Raw genomic sequence first — 16,321 nt, 5'->3', positions numbered from 1 at the left:
TCTCATAAGGTTGAATATTCACACTCCTCCCAGCCCGGCAACTCTACTCTACATCCAAGACAAATTCTTGCCTATATAAAACAGGGGATGTGGGCAAGGCATGCAGCTCTGTTCAAAATAGCAAACACTTATTGCCCATCAACTGGAGGGTAGCTGACTAAATTGTGCTTTTTCTTCCCTTTGATTTCCTGTAGTCTTATGATGCAAGTGGCTTTCCCATGGCTAGCTTGGGGAGGGGGATACTCTTGGCAATCGAGTCTGGGTTGGCAGTCCTGCTTAGCCCTAGGGCAATCGGTGCCGCCCAAAACAAGAATAAACAGAACAAGTTACCGGGTGGAGCCAATGCCTTGGGTCCCTGGAGGTACAGACTTGTACCTGTAGGGAATAGCCATCATATACATCAGTCTTTTCAAATGCTTTTGTCACTGGGCTGAGTCCAAAGGACATCCTCTCCCAAAACATTACAAAGTTTATTTGGGCTACCATTTATCCAGCATTTATCATGTGCCTGAGCATGTACTAGTGTACTAATTGCATGCATTATTTTATTTATTTATTTATTTACTTACTTACTTATTCATTTATTTGAGATAGGGTCCCTTTCTGTTGCCTGGACTGGAGTGCAGTGGTGTGATCACGGCTCACTGCAGCCTCAAACTCCTGGGCTCAATTGGTCTCACCTCAGCCCCCCGAGTAGCTGGGACTACAGGCATAAGTCACCAAGTGCAGCTAATTTTTAAATAAACATCTTTAAATAAACATTTTAAATAAATGAGGTTTGACTTTGTTGCCCAGGCTAGTCTTGAACTCCCGGCTTCAAGCCAGCCTCCTCCTTCTTCCTTTTTGTTGCATTTAATCTTCACCATCACCCGATAAGAGTGCCTGGGTGTAGGTGCTCCACACGGTAACAATGGAGCAACCTCCTCTCATAGGTGACAACGAGATTCAGTTTAGTCAAACAACTTCTCAAAGGTCACACAGTTGGAGGGTGGCTGAGCCAAGATGAAGACCTAGGACTCTAAAGCTGTTGTGCCAGTAAATGACAAAAATCTCTGGGGGTTCAGGATAGCTTCCTCCCAAGAAATCTTTCTCCAAAGATTCTAAAAACAATCGTAGATCCATCTTTCATAAAGCAAACAAAACTAGCAGCCCCTTCATTTTGGGGTGGGGAGTGGGGGGAGGATAAAGGTTAGCTAAGCTCCAGGGCATCCCATTTTAATCCTACGTATTTATAAGGCAACTGCCAGCACAGCACCCCGAACCTAAAGAACCCTGCACAGCTGTCTCTGTGGGGCATGGCGTGTCCATGGATGTAAAGATTTTCCAATGTGTGCTTACAGGCCAGTGGCACCATCCTCAGTCACAGGTTAAAGGGCAGCTAGGCCTGGCCTGCTAGGCACCACCATGAGAATCTGCCGAGCTTTCCAACTAGTTTACCTGTTGGTTGCAGTGACAGACGCCCTGAAAAGAAGGGGTGTGGGTGGGAAGAGTTCTGATTTGAGGTCCCCTGATCCGGGCACGATCTCTTTTCCCAGTCGCAGGAATCAGGGGACTCCATCTGTAAACACGGGCTGAAGCTATGTCCCCCAGCCCCCTCTTTCAACCAGGCGTCACCCTCTGCTTCTCTTCCATAGACAGCCTAGAGCAGCCAGCATTCCCTTAGGATCTGTGCCCTCAGGCCTGGCTTAATTTTTTCCTCTCCAAAGAGCCATCTGTAGGGCCAGAGCCCGGCAAAGCCTAACTCATTACTGGATGCCAGTTCCTTTGCCTGACTTTCAGTGATTCCTACCTTACTCTGGGGTTTTATGTTTCTCGTCTCAACGCTAACATTTCTCATTCCTCCACAAGTTGAATTGCTCACTCCAGCCAACTGAAGCATGCTTTTCTTGACAGTTAGCTTGAGGCACACGGTTGGTGCTTAAAAAAAAAAAAGCATTATGTCAATTTCATTCATCAACAAAAGTGATGGCTCCACTGCAAAGTTGATAGTGCTTGCACCTCTGAGTTCAAGAGCCTTCTAGACAAAGGGCTCTGAGCTGAAACATGAGCATGCACACATATGCCTCTCTCTCGGTCTGATGAGATAATTTGGATACGTGGTTGTTATCCTTGAGCATTTTCCTGCCTCATTAATGCACGTGTAGCCAACACAATAATAATCATAGCTAATAACGGCTAAGGCTGAGGACTTTCCTTAGCCAGGTAGTGGCTTTACAACTTTAAAGTTTTCACTAGACTCTCATTGAATCATTTCTCTTTTTCAGATCAAGAAACTGAGACTTACTATCACATTTGGGATTAAGTTAAAACAAAAAAAGAAACTGGGGCTTAAAGTTGTCAAGTATTTCACAGCCAGCAAGTGCCTAAGTTGGAACTTGAACCCAGGCAGTCTAGCCCTGGGATCCTGTGTCCTTACCCACTCTCCAGTGTTGGCTACGCAAAACTAAAGTGTACACATTTTCAACTATAGTTTAAATGCGTGACATATTTTTCACTATATTTTATGTAGGTGACTTTCAGTTTGGGGGTATTCTACTTACACAATCTATTAAGCTGGATATTAACTGAGAACAAAAAGAAACTAATGCACTCCGAAAAGCATAAAACATGCGCAACATGATGTCACTGCAAAAGACAAATCAACACATAGCCTTTTTGTGACTGTATTTTGCTGACCGTCCACGAGTTAATCATCTGCCTGAACTCAGCAGTGCTCTGTTCCCTTGGGACACACACACACACACACACACACACACACACACACACACACACACGAACACACACACACAGAGTTAGTGGCTGTGCCGCCCTGAGCCTCCAGTTGGCGAGTGTGAGGAAGGGACCAGATGGGTCGGGCAGAAAGGTGCTGGGTCAAGGGAGGAGGGGGCAGCCGGGAGCGCGCGCACGCTCTGGACTCGTGCACCCGCCGAAACTGGTGCGCGCAGGGCCCGCCTGGTTGAGGCGTGAGGGGTGACGGTGACGGGGGCGGGGTAGGGGCAGCCCTTTCCCAGGCGGTAGTGGGGGCAGTGGTTATGTTGCCCTTTGAAGCTGCGGCTTGACAGGAGCCGCGCCTCCTGTGGGTGGAGTCCCTTACAAAAGGAGCAGCCCCGCAGGCCACCACACAGCTCCCGCCAAGGCTTCCGGGCACCTTGCCATTTTCCAGCCACGCTCCCACAAGGGTCCAGGCGGCAGGCAGAGGCAGAGTCGCGAAAGCTCGGCTGGGCGGCCCCGCAGGGTACTCGCCGCCGTGACAGCGGCTCCGGACAGGCTCCCCTTCGCGCCCCTGCCGCCGTAGATGAGTGGAAGATGTCCGTGTCAGGGTTCAAGGCCAAAGTGAAGTTTCTGGGTCTATCTTCCACAAGAACCAGGAGCCGCAGCCCCCGCTCACGCTCCACTGCAACATGACTGTGAGGCGCCCGGCGGCGGCCTCGCGGGGCAGGGCGAGGGCAGAGAGGGGGCCCCGGGAGTCCCAGGACAAAGGGGAGCCTTCCCCAGAGAGGCCCCACTTCCCCGCCCCTTTCTTCCGCGACTGGCCCGGCCCCGGCCGGGACTGCGGGAGGCTCGGGTGGGAGGAGACGGAGGGCGCGTCTCTCCGACTCCTCGCGTGGGGTAGGCTTGGGGGCTGTTGGCCCCTCTAGGCCCCCGTCGCCGCGCCCCGAGGTGGGAGCCCGCGACTGCCGGAGCCTTCTTGGGACCCATGGTCGCCCTCAGTCGGCCAGCCTGCTCCGGAGACCGCGACAGGGCGGTGCAGGGCGGCTCCGGCGTTTTTTGAGCCCAGGCGGAGAAGGGGAAAGACCTTTAAGATTTTCGGTGTTTTGGCTGGGCGCAGTGGCTCACCCCTGTAATCCCCTCACTTTGGGAGGCAGAGGCGCGCGGATCACCTGAGGTCAGGAGTTAAGAGACCAGCCTGGCCAACATGGTGAAACCCCGTCTCTACTAAAATGTACAAAAATTACCCGGGCGTGTTGGCAGGCGACTTAATCCCCGCTACTTGAGAGGCAGAGGCAAGAGAATCGTTTGAACCCGAGAGGCGGAGGTTGCAGTGAGCCGAGATCCAGCCGTTGCACTCAAACTTGGGGGATAAGAGGGAGACCTTCTCTCAAAAAAAAAATTATTTTTTCTTTTGAGGGAGTCTCACTCTGTCACCCAGGCTGGAGTGCAGTGGCGCGATCTGGGCTCATTGCAGCCTATGTCTCTTGACAGTCCACTGGTTAAAGCGATTCTGCTGTCTCAGCCTCCCGAGTAGCTGGGATTACAGGCGCCCGCCACCACGCCTGGCTAACGTGTTTTTAGTAGAGACGGGGTTTCACCGTGTTGGCCAGGCTGCTGTCAAACTCCTGACCTCAAATGACCTACCTCTGCCTCCCAAAGTGCTGGGATTCCAGGCGTGAGCCACCGTGCCAGGACCCAAGGCCCTTAAGTTTTAAGGCCTCATTCTTCAGTCAGGTTTTCCTTGCTCCCGCGTGTTCAGCCAATTAGTTTTAAGTTTCTGTTGAAGGAGAAACTAACAATGAGAACGGACTCGTTGATGGAAGAAAAGTTGGAATGCAGCCTCTGGTGCTGTTTGAGTGATCACTCTCCCCCGGGTCTGGCTGCGCACTGCTGTGTTCTGGAAAGGCGCATTGTATGGTAGATGCTGCAGGTAAGAGTCCTGTACAGGTGCTGTGCCCGCTTTTCCTTTCAGGCTTCTGTATCAGCTGTTTTTCCCTTGTAGAATGTGCCTGTGACCTGTGCCCCTGACCTCCACCCCTTAACCCTACCCAACTTGTCTTTACATGTCTCACCATCAAGGCTCTTCTGGGTCGTATTGAGTTCATGCTGATATTTTCCCTTCCTCCCCCCAATTTTTGCTTTGGTCACGTTATGCTATATTCTGTAAGCCTTTAAAAAAATTCTTTTATGGTGGCAGGGGAGAATATTTTGTAATTATGCTTTGTGCTTTTTATCTTCCACTCAATAAATGCTTGGTAAATATTTGTTTTATTGAGTATATGACCCTATTCTAGCTATATTGTGCTTGAACCAAAATCTTAACTGCCCTGTAAGTTAACTGCTAAGAAGTTGTCAAAAGTGCAGAGATAACATCCAGAACTTGTCAGGGATAGTACAAAAAGGTCTCTAAGGGCTTGATGGAAGTCTGTAAATTGACTTCATGTGAAAGAGTGGAAGAAGCGAAAATGTGAAGCATGACTGGAGAGCTGGAGTGATAAAGCAAGGGTCTCTTTCTCCAGATCCTTTGTAACAGTGTTATGTGTCCTCTTCTAGAAGATCATTCTGAAAGATGATGCCAACTTGGAACCTAGGAAATCACCCAGTGGGTTTCTGCATGTTAGGTGGTTCAAATCCTCATCAGCACCTTTGTTTTCTCTGCCTCAGTTTGCTTACAGCGATGTTCTCAGTACCTGTAATTGCTGTCTTTGAATACTTAAGCATTTTTTTTTTAGATCACAGGGGTGTATGTGCGTTTTTATTTTACCAAGTGTTAGAATTTTTACGCTGATTTTGTGGGCTCTGCTTTAGTCACTTGGTTGTTTAGTTGTAAAATGATCAGCAGGAAAAACTCTGTGTGTGTCTGTGTGTGTGTGTTTGTGTGTGTGTGTATTTTAAGGTTGTTTTGTTGTCAGAACACTTAGAATTTTATTTTATATGGTAATTCTGTCAGTTTACTTTATTCTCCAGCCCACATTTATTGAACAGCAAAGTATGAAAGTAGTGTGTCCCATAACCAGCCTTCAGAAGAATTACAACTGCTGTATGTCTGAACTTTATTTTCTTTTCCTTTTTTTTTTTGTTTGTTTTGTTTTTGCTTTTGTTTTTGTTTTTTGAGATGGAGTCTCACTCTGTCACCCAGGCTGGAGTGCAGTGATGCAATCTCATCACACTGCAAACTCCGCCACTCAGGTTCAAGAGATTCTCCTGCCTCAGCCTCCTGAGTAGCTGGGATTACAGGCACCTGCCACCCCACCCGGCTAATTTTTGCAGTTTTAGTAGAAACAGCCATCTTGGCCAGGCTGGTCTTGAACTCCTGACCTCGTGATCCACCTGCCTCGGCCTCCTAAAGTGCTGGGATTACAGGCGTGAGCCACCATGCCTGGCTGAACTTTCAAGAAGAAGTTTGTGCATCAATTTTTTAAAAATTGTGATGTCAAAAGATAGCTGTGTCCTACATTTGGAAAGATACAAAAACTGAACATTCTGGCAGGCAGTTTTGCTTACTGGTGCTTGAGATAGAGCCATACATTGGTCTCAGTGGATTTATGGAGAAAAATAGATAGAGAAAGTTATTTCTAAATAAGACCAAAAAATCCTTTTCTTAAGCAGTGACAAGTAAAGAGGTTGTCTTGGTTAACCTTGAAATGTGTTGCCCTTGATTAAGATAGTTTTATGGTGGGGATGGTAGTGGTGATAAACTTGTTTGAAATTTGTCCACTTATAATAACCTTTGTGGTAGCTGTCCCAGACAACTTCATCCTCACAGGCCTTAAAATTACTATAAAATTAATAGAATAGAGGAGAAGCAAAGGACCTGAATAATTAGATGCTTAGATAATTGTAATGTGTTTTCATAACCGGTGAGAAAGAGCAGGGTTAGAAGCACTTAAACATTCTATGTAAGGAACACTGCCTGAATTTATATTGCGATTTTTGAGCACCATTCGTTGTTTAAAAACTGGTATATTGTAGGTCATATTTTAAAGACAAATAGAAAACTTTTTTCAAGATGGATATAAAGCTTAAACTTATCAAAATTACAAAATTTAAAGCATATGATTGAAAAACATTAATGCATAGGTTTACATATTGGTCATCATTTTAGATGTCTTTCAAAATTGATTGTCTCTTAAACTGAACAAACTTTGAACATGTTGTAGCATTTGTGCTGAAGGTTAGGTTTCCTGGGGTGGTGGATATTTTATAATATGGATAACAAAACCTTCTTATTTTAAGACATTTAGAAAATTTTAGGCAAAACTAGAAAATGTTGCCGAGAATTCTCCCACTCAGAAGGTACTATTATCAGAATTTTGTATTTTTCCAGTCATCTGCTCATCTTATTTCTCCTGTGCTTGTATATGTTCCCTCTCCCTTGAAAAATCAGATTTTTTTTTTGTAATCTGCTTTTTCACTCAACGATATTGTAGATCCATGTCATAACTTATTCCTTTACAGTAGCTTCAGTTATTGTGTGCTTTCTGTTGGATGACTATACCATCTAGTCAGTCATGTTTCCTGGTACTAAATACGTAGGGGTGTGTGTGTGTGTGTGTGTGTGTGTGTGTGTTGTATTTTTTCTACCTTAACTAATGCTTTAGACATCATTAGGTAGAGCTAAATCCTTGAAACCTTCCAAGTGGTGGCTTTCAGTTCTCATTGCTGAATTGGTTTCTAGAGATGGAACAAATTATATTTTATGGAAACTTTTTTTTTTTTTGAGATGAAGTCTCGCTCTTGTCGCTCAGGCTGGAGTGCAATGGCATGATCTCGGCTCACTGCAACCTCCACCTCCTGGGTTCAAGCAATTCTCCTGCCTCAGCCTCCCAAGTAGCTGGGATCACAGGTGCCTGCCACCACACCTGGCTAATTTTTGTATTTTTAGTAGAGACGGGATTTCACCATGTTGGCCAGGCTGATCTCAAACTCCGGACCTCAGGTGATCCACCCACCTCGGCCTCCTAAAGTGCTGGGATTACAGGCATGAGCCACCGCACCTGGCCTTTTTTTCTTCTAGGTACCAGCTTTTATTTATCAGTTTGGTAAAAATGTTAGAAAGTGTGCAATAAAATGGGCATTCTCACAGTTGTGGCACAAAGTATAATTATCTTTGACTTTCTAGGAAGCAGTTTGGCTTTGTAGAAACTTGCCTAACCTCTCCCCATTGAGGCAAGATGAATTCTGACTACGCCAAGGTGGCCAACCTTGTCCCTGTGATTGCAGATCTCCCAGAAAAAGAGGTCTAGTCTCAGAGAAAACCCAGATTTTCTTGGCTTAGCCCACCTTGACAGCTAATCACTGGAAATGGGGTGGGCTGGTAGAGTCCTTTGGTCAGATTTTGTGTCAAGAGAGGGAAGTGGAAAGATGGGAGGGAGGTAGTAGCAAAACTGGCCTGAATGGAACTCTGTAAGTTAAAATGGCAAAGGGATGTTTCTTCCAAGGAAGAAATTCTAGGGAAGGAAGGAAAGTGGAGGGGAAGGCAGCAGTTCTCAAAGTTTTGGAATCAGGACTCCTTTACATTCTTAAAAATATATTGAGGGCCCAAGGAGCTTTGGTTTATGTAGGTTATATCTATTGGTATTTATCATTAGAAATTAAATCAGAAATATTAAAATTATTCTTTAAAAGTTCACCACATATTGTTATAAATGTTCTTATGAAAAAATTTCTAAACCCAAAGTAGCACAATCTTATATTTTTTGCAAATTTCCTTGATGTCTGCCATGTCATTTTCATCTGCATTTAATTTATTGTGTGATATTTGCTTGAAAAAATGTGAACAATGTCCAATCTCATACAGATAGCCATTTTAGATCACTGTGGATATATATATTTATACATTTATGTATATATAAATTTTTTTTTGAGATGGGGTCTTGCTCTGTCACCCAGACTGGAATGCAGTGGTGTGATCACAGCTTACTGCAGCCTCAGTCTCTGGGGACTTAGGTGATCCTCCCACCTCAGCCTCCAGATTAGTTGGGACTACAGGTGTGTATCACCACACCTGGATAATTTTTTGTATTTTTTTTTTTGTAGGGACAGGGTTTTGCCGTGTTGCCTAGGCTTCTTTTTTGATACTCCATCAAAACTTGGTTTTTCTTGAACTTTGGATCTTTTACCCTTGCGTGATATTATAACATCATGCATTGGTCATTTAGAAAATAATCGTTCACCGAGATCTTCTACATGTTGATACGTTTGATGATACAGTATCAAAATACATTCATCAATATCACCAACAATCTCATTAGAATACATTTGGAAAGCAATGGTAGATATAAGTTTTCTAAAATTCTAATTTTCTGTTCAGAAGCTTGAATCTTATTATTAGCAGTTTTATTATTGAATTTTATTATGGCCTGTCTGTTGTTTTTCTTGAAATGACAGAATCTCATTTTTTGAGAAAGTGTCTCCCAAAAACCCCAGTTGAAATAACATTGTTTGTCAGTACTCTTTTCAAGTAAAAATGATATTCCATTAAAGTGGTTAATTCACTTCATGACAGTCACACAAGGGTTTTTTCTCAGGCAGTCTGTAGGAATGCTTATGTGTGCTTCCAATTTCATCACTTGAAATATTAAAAAGAGATATTCAAGGATTAAGATATAGTAAAATTTTCACTGCTTCATCACAGACATTCTTTTTATTTTTGAGGCAGGGACTTGTTCTGTCACCCAGGCCGGAGTGCAGTAGCATGATCACAGCTCACTGTAGCCTCAACCTTCTGGGCTCAATCCTCCTGCCTCAGCCTTCCAAGTAGCTGGGACTACAGGCATGCAACCACCATGTCCAGCTAAATTTTGTATTTTTTGTGGAGATGGGGTTTCACCATGTTGGCCAGGCTGGTCTCAAACTCCTGACCTCTGGTGATCCTCCCCCCTTGGCCTCTGAAATTGCTGGGCTTACAGGCATGAGACATCATGCCCGGCCTGCCCTTCCATTTCAAACCTTTCCTGTGCATAGTGAAGAATACCATGACTACTAGTAGTTTGGTGTTACTGCCTTTATTTGTGCTAAAGTGCCAGCATTTTTACCCACTATTGTATTTGCACCTTTACAGCAAATGTCACTATGTTAGTATTCCTGTTAAAATAGTTTGAACCTGGATGTCTGAGGGCCCCACTTTGGGAACCATTGAAATAGGTACTTAAACCTACTATATATCATATCTTTTCATCTACAAGATTTTTAAAAACATAATTTCATTTAATTTTTTCTGTAATTTTAAAAATATGTTTTTGAGGAGTTTCAGTTCAGAGCAACACATATTTTATTTTGCTTAAGCTGAAGTTTATTAGACAAATACTGACCTAATAGAATGAGGTCCTAAATCTAGTTGCAGTTTCTTTAGCAAAAAAAAAAACAAACAAACAAACAAAAAAACCCAAAACTGAAAACATAAAAATGGTCCCGTATGGTGTAGTCCCAATGTATGCTGAAGAATTTGAAGAAGAAAATGCAATACTCAGTAAGTGCTGTTCTTTATGAATAGGATTAATTCTGAACAGTTTCTTTTAGCCTGTAAAGAGATTTGGGACACAGTAAGAGAGGCATGAGAATATAGTAAAATAAACCATTATTGAAGAGATATACTGTTAATGATGTCCTCTTTCAATAAAACTTGCTTTTTTCTTTTTTCTTTTCTTTTTTTTTTTTTTGAGACAGAGTCTTGCTCTGTCCCAGGCTGGAGTGCAGTGGCACAATCTCAGCTCACTGCAACCTCCGCCTCCCTGGTTCAAGCGATTCCCCTGTATCACCCTCCTGAGTAGCTGGGACTACAGGCATGTGCCACCATGCCCAGCTAATTTTTTCTTATTTTAGTAGAAACAGTGTTTCACCATGTTTGCCAGGATGGTCTCAATCTCCTGACCTCGTGATCCACCCACCTCGGCCTCCCAAAGTGCTGGGATTACAGGCATGAGCCACCATTCCTGGCTAACTTGTTTTTCTTAAAAGAACCTTCAGTAAATATTTTGTTTCTGTGGCCTCGGCTATAATTCAGATTACAGTTTTCAAAGCAGTGTTTCCTAAAGTTGTTTGTGCAAAATTGTTTTCCATGACTTGAACCTAGTTGTTCTGAAGCTAATATATAATAATAATGGCTTCTCCCCAATTTATAATAGAAAACAGTACAAAGTAACAGACTATTATATGGGGGATGGAAGAAAAAGGACAAGGGTTGAAAAAGTAACTATTGCATACTATGCTCACCATCTGATTAATGGATACATGTGTACTCCAAACCTGCGTATCAAGTAGTATCCCATGTAAAAAATCTGCATATGTACCCACTAAATCTAAAATAGATGTTGAAAGAAAAGTTTTTCTATGTCAGCAATAATTGAATTGAAGGTGTAAAACTGTAATAAAAATTGAGACACTACAAAGTATCTTGTAGTTAAGCTACAAAAAAAAAATTCTAAAGCCATCTATATAGAAAATTTTAGGAACTGATCTTAAAGGAAATCCAAATAAGTGGAGAATTATCATGTCAATCGATGTGATAAATTAATATTAAATTACATTATTTTTTCAATAAATCTAATATGGTCATTGATTTTAAAATGTGCATAGAATATTAATTTTTAATAAATAATGATTAATTTTTAAAAATGCAGAGGGTTGGACTTGCCTTATCAGACATCGGAATGTATTACAAATATATGGGGAAAAATGCAGTAACTGGTGAATTTTTCGTTTCCATTAAGAAATAATGGATCTGGCCAGGCACAGTGGCTCATGCCTGTAATCCCAGCACTTTGGGAGGCTGAGGAGGGCAGATCACCTGAGGTCAGGAGTTCAAGACTAGCCCTATCAACATGGTGAAAACCCCCTCTACTAAAAAAAAAAAAAAAAAAAAAAAAAAAAATTAGCCAGGCGTGGTGGTGGGTGCCTGTAATCCTAGCTGCTTGGGAGGCTGAGGCAGGGAGAATCCCTTGAACCTGGGAGGTGGAGGTTGCAGTAAGATTGCACTACTGCCCTCCAGCATGGGCGACAGAGTGAGACTATGTCTCAAAAAAAAAAAAATGCTGGATCTCACTGGCAATGGAAAGGGAAAGGAAAGTTACTGATGGCAACATATTACTAATGGTAAATAAGCAATGAAAAGATACTCAGTATCATATGTCATTAGAAAATTGCAAACCAAAACAATGAGATGCTACTACATAGCTCTTATAATGGCCAAAATCCAAAATAGTAACACTACTGAGTGCTGGTAAGAACAATGAGCAGAAATAACTCTTATTCATTGCTAGTTGGGATGCAAAATGGTACATCCACTTTGGAAGATGGTTTAGCAGTTTTTTATGGCACTAAGCACACTCTTAGCCTATGATTCCATAATTGTGCTTCTTGGTATTTGCCAAATGAGTTGAAAACTTATGCCCACACAAAACATACACACAAATGTTTATACCAGTATTATTCATAATTACCAAGACAGAAACAACCAAAGTACCTTTCAATAGGCAAATAGACTAACACTCTATGGTGTAGCCATACAATGGAATATTAATCAGTTCTATATAAAAAAAAGAGCTATCAAGCCACAAAAAGGAATGGAAGAACTTCAAATGCATATTACTGAGTGAAAGAAGCCAATATGAAAGCCTACACACTATGTGGTTTCAAGTATATGACATTTTGAAAAAGGCAAAACTGTGGAGACAGTAAAAAGATCAGTCATTTCCAGGGGTTCCTGGGGAGGAAAGAAAGGAGGAATAACTAGGTAGCACACAGGGGATTTTTAGGGCAGTGAAACTATTATTTTGTGTAACATTGTCATGGTGGGTACATCTCTGTTAAAATCCATAAAATGGACACCACAAAGAGTGAACCCTAATATAATTATGAACTTTAGATAAAAATAATTTATCAACATTTTCTCATCACCTGTAACAAATGTAAGATACTAATGTTAAAAATACCACAAGATGTTAAAAATTGGAGAAATGGGGGTGGAGTGAGAGAGTCTACAGACAGGCATTTTAACTTTCACTAATTTTTGCCTGTAAACATAAAATAGCTCAAAAAGTAATATCTATTAATTTATATATATATATAAATATATATGTGGTTACTACAATGTCTTATTGAGATTAATACACAGTGAGAGATTGTGTCTAAGAACTGACATGGTCTTTAATTTGAATAACAACATTGAAATACAATATAAGTGTATTTAACTATAAATTAAGAAAATAAATTTTTCATATATGAATTGTTTATAACACTTTATTGAAATAACACCCACATCAATCCTCATCAGTTCTGAGGCCCACATAATAATTAAAGGCCTCCAGCCAGTCCAATTTCATTCATTCCTAGAACCAGTGAGTTTCACTCTTGCAGGCCATGAGTAGCAGTTCTTCAACGGACAATGAGATCTCGAAAGAGAAAGGTGTGTTCTATTTCTTTGTGACTAGTGTCCTAAGTCATGGAGACAGAATCATGGGCTTGGAAGTAGCATCATCTTCCAGGTTGCTGTGTAACTCACATTCCCAAGGAACAGACTGTTGGCAAACCCTTTGGTCTCCATCCTTGGGATTTCTTCTTCTCCTCTACATTTTGTTTCTCTTTCTCATTTTTTCTAAATCATTTTTTCTTTTTCCAACCAATGATGTTTGTCCTTTTGTCCTAGGACTGGATCTCATTTATCTTTCTGGGAATAGCACCATCTCTAAAGACTCCAGGTCAACCCACTTCATATTTAATCATTCCAGTCTAGATACTAAATATTGCAGTGTCAGTCAACATTCCCAGGGCCAGATCTTACCTCACACCTCAGGGTCATAACTCTCTTGACTACGTTGGGTTTTGTCCTACTTTCCTCATTCTTGGCCGTGTGTATTTTGTCCTATCCTGGGAACAAGGAGAGGCGTGAAGAGCTTTCTCTTGCATTTCAATATTAACCCTACTCCCGCATTCTTCCAAGAAAGCCAGGAAATACAATGCCAATGTTTTCCATTCAGTTTATATTTCATGTATAATTAACTTTTGTATTGAACATGAATAAACTGAAAATTTCTTGAAATAGAAACAATTTGATAGAATTTTGTGGGTACAGTGTATACAATCCATGTCCAATAAATTACTGACATCTAAACTTGTTATAGATTTTTTGTTCCATCATGTACTAATTCAGTAATTCGATTGGAATAAAACTAACATTTGTTTGTTAGTTATAATTCATTCTTGGTAAGCCTTTTTCTGTGTTTTGCTTATGCTTCCATTATCTTCTAGATGAGCACTTTTGTATATCTAATTTAGAAGCATTACATTAAGAACAGTAAGAGAGAATAATAAGCAAGTGTGAATATTTTTTCATAACCACTTATGAAGAAACAGAAGGACTCCTATTACATTCACTGTAACAAATTATAAAGTCATAAACACATACTCTTCAAAGTAGCGATAGGCAAATCAGGGAGAGAGAGAGAGGAGAGAGAGAGAGCAGAAAGTTGCTCCCAGAAGACAATGAATTTATTGCTACCACTGAAAAAATTTTTGGAAGGGATGAAGCTTTTTGCTAACATATACAATAGCAACTGCAAAAGGAATAGGACCTGGAATCTTCAGCTGAATCAGTCTATTTGTAGTCTCATGTAAGACTGGTAGAGACAAAACATAGGTCATTGCTTTCTCATCATTCATTAATTCACTCACTCATTCAAAACACAAATAGATGCACGCTATGCTACACACTGGGGATACAAATGGTTACAACAATCCCTCAAGTTTCTCAAAGCCAGTGGGAGAAATAGGCATATAAACAACTAATATCAGGCACTGTCATATTGGACACTTGAAGACTGCCTAATGGACTGTGGGACTACAATATAAGATACTGTCAGTTTGTCCTAAGAAGGTCACTCACGGGGAAGTGAAGACTGAATTGCGTCACAAAGGAATAGTCAAATTTTCCAGGCCCACAGGGAAAATGCTATTCCAGATGGGAGGACCATTGTGAGCAAAGTTAAGGATCAAGGAAAAAATATAAGTCTGAAGAGAAGAAAGTAGAGCCACGTTGTTCAGTAAAAAGGGTGGAGTATTTGGTGAGAGAAATGAGAATCAGGAGGGAGAGACGGACAGGGTCGGATCACAAATGGTCATGGTCAACCTAAAACTAAGAAGCTGAGAATTTATCAGGAGACAAGTAGGTGTCAAAGATGTTATAAGGTGCAACATGATGAGATTTGCATTTCAGAACCGCAGCGCTGATAGTGGTGCAGAGGCTGGATTACAAGCGGGAATGGAGGAGCTGGAGGCCGGGGTAGGAGAGAAAGGAGTGTGAGGAGTGGTGGGGTGAGTGGGGTGGGGATGGATTTCCTAAAAAGATGATCAAGGAAGAGAGATTGGGTTGGGGCATTCAGAGGCAAAAACAGAAGGAAAAAGAAATCTAAAAGGAAGGAGAAGGGACAGGCCTGTGTACCAATTTGAATAATACTGCAATTGTTTATTGAGAGCTCATGATGTCCCAAACATGATATTTTAATCCTCACTACAATGAATTTTGGACTTTTTTTAAATTTTATCAATTGATATTCAGAGGAGTTAAATCGCTTACTGAAGGCCATGCCAATTTTAAGTTAAGGGATGAGGTTAAAACTAAATGCTACTAGATACAAGGCTGGTGTCCTCTCAACTATATTCTTTGGCCCTCTTAACTGGATCAGCAACAGGGGAGAAGGCAGAGACTAGAATAGCTCCTCACAGTTCTCTGGATCTGCTTGGATGCTGACCAGTTTGGAGGAAGAAGATGAATTAAATGGAGGTAGCTGAGGGATATCCAGGTGCAAAAGATAAATAAGCAGTTGGATACACGGGTCTGAAGAAGGTTCCTGGTGACACTGGTTGGTAGATAGACCGAGAGTTGAAATTCACCTGCAGTAATTGTTACTCTGTGTCTTCCTGTTGCATTTATGGGCCAGCTCAGTATATCTTTTCCTCTATCTTTTAAAGTTAGAATTTAAAATACCTACCTAATAATTACTTCCTGAAGAGTAAAAATCTTTTGTTATAGTTTTTCATTGGTCATGTTATTTATTAATGCTATCCTCAACAAATATGTATTCATTAACCATTGGGTACATTGTGCAAATTACACCGCACTATTTGATAGAAAGAATGAGGTCTCTTCTTGCTAAATAGTTCTAGTCATCTCCCTTTTATAGTTTCCTTTACTTTGTCTTAAAAGCAATTTATTTTTCTATTCATTATTCATCTTATTACATGTTCTTTTTGCTTCACTTTAATCCTTTTTTGCAGAAGAAAGATTATAAATAAAAATATCTATATATAACTATAAAGCTTACACTCTCATAGCCGGCATAGAGTTTGTGCAAAAGCAAAAAGATGAAAACTTTAGCTCTTTTGTAGGTATGATTTTTGAGTTGTGATGGCAAGAAAATTAAGTGGGATTTTGATATAAGAGTAACAAAAAGGAGCCTGTAGGGAGAAAACAGATAATACATTGAGAATGAATAGAAATTATTTATCAGGCTGGCTCTGCCACAGCAATTCTTGTCCCTTCCCTAAAATTAATTATTTTCTGGTTTAACTGAGAAAATATGAGACAATCTCAAATTTCCTCAGAGCTAGAATA

At 41.3% G+C, this 16,321-nt stretch overlaps 1 pseudogene; it reads left to right on the top strand.

The window, feature by feature from the left end:
• Positions 1-2,846: 2,846 nt before the first annotated feature.
• On the top strand, positions 2,847-15,010 carry LOC134738217 (uncharacterized; annotated as a pseudogene).
• Positions 15,011-16,321: the final 1,311 nt, after the last annotated feature.

Source organism: Pongo pygmaeus, chromosome 16 (assembly GCF_028885625.2).
Source record: "Pongo pygmaeus isolate AG05252 chromosome 16, NHGRI_mPonPyg2-v2.0_pri, whole genome shotgun sequence".
NCBI lineage: Eukaryota > Metazoa > Chordata > Mammalia > Primates > Hominidae > Pongo > Pongo pygmaeus.
Note: the sequence above shows the minus strand (reverse complement) of the source record. Positions and strands in the feature narration are given on the sequence as shown.